The sequence below is a fragment of the Orycteropus afer genome, unplaced genomic scaffold (assembly GCF_000298275.1).
Source record: "Orycteropus afer afer isolate SDZICR_OR568_19922 unplaced genomic scaffold, OryAfe1.0 scaffold00319, whole genome shotgun sequence".
NCBI classification, from domain to species: domain Eukaryota; kingdom Metazoa; phylum Chordata; class Mammalia; order Tubulidentata; family Orycteropodidae; genus Orycteropus; species Orycteropus afer.
The window spans coordinates 2,093,429-2,094,026 of NW_006921906.1; the positions used below are offsets into that span (position 1 = coordinate 2,093,429).

The 598-nt window shown below is 38.3% G+C and overlaps 1 non-coding gene across 1 annotated transcript; it reads right to left on the reverse strand.

Annotated features, from left to right (window-relative positions):
* Window positions 1–184: 184 nt before the first annotated feature.
* Window positions 185–291, reverse strand: LOC122151145. Its single transcript, XR_006163999.1, has one exon. It is a non-coding gene; the product is annotated as a U6 spliceosomal RNA (small nuclear RNA).
* Window positions 292–598: the final 307 nt, after the last annotated feature.

The following is a 598-nucleotide window of genomic DNA, read 5'->3' on the forward strand; positions in this document are numbered from 1 at the left end:
AGAGTCCCAATCTCTCCACAACCTTGCCAGCATTTGTTATTTTCTGTCTTGTTGGAATTTGCTACTAGTGCTGGAGCAAAATGGTATCTCATTGTTGTTTTGATTTGCATCTCTCTAATAGCTAATGATCGTGAGCATTTCTTCATATGTTTTTTTGCCACTTGAATATCCTCCTTGGTGAAGTAAAAATATGGAACGCGTCACGAATTTGCGTGTCATCCTTGTTCAGGGGCCATGCTAATCTTCTCTGTATCGTTCCAATTTTAGTATATGTGCTGCCGAAGTGAGCACTATTTTCTGTCTCGTTGAACTTTGCCATTAGTGCTGGGGCGAGATGTTATCTCATTGTTGTTTTGATTTGCATTTCTCTGATGGCTGATGATTGTGAGCATTTCTTCATGTATTTGCTGACCACCTGAATATCCTCTTTGGTGAAGTGTTTATTCATGTCTTCTGCCCATTTTTTAATTGGATTGTTGATCTTTTTGTTGTTGAGGTGTTGGAGTTTTCTATAAATTTTAGAGATAATTCCCCTGTCAGATTTGTCGTTGTTGAATATTTTTTCCCAATCTGTAGGTTCTCTTCTTACTCACTTGGG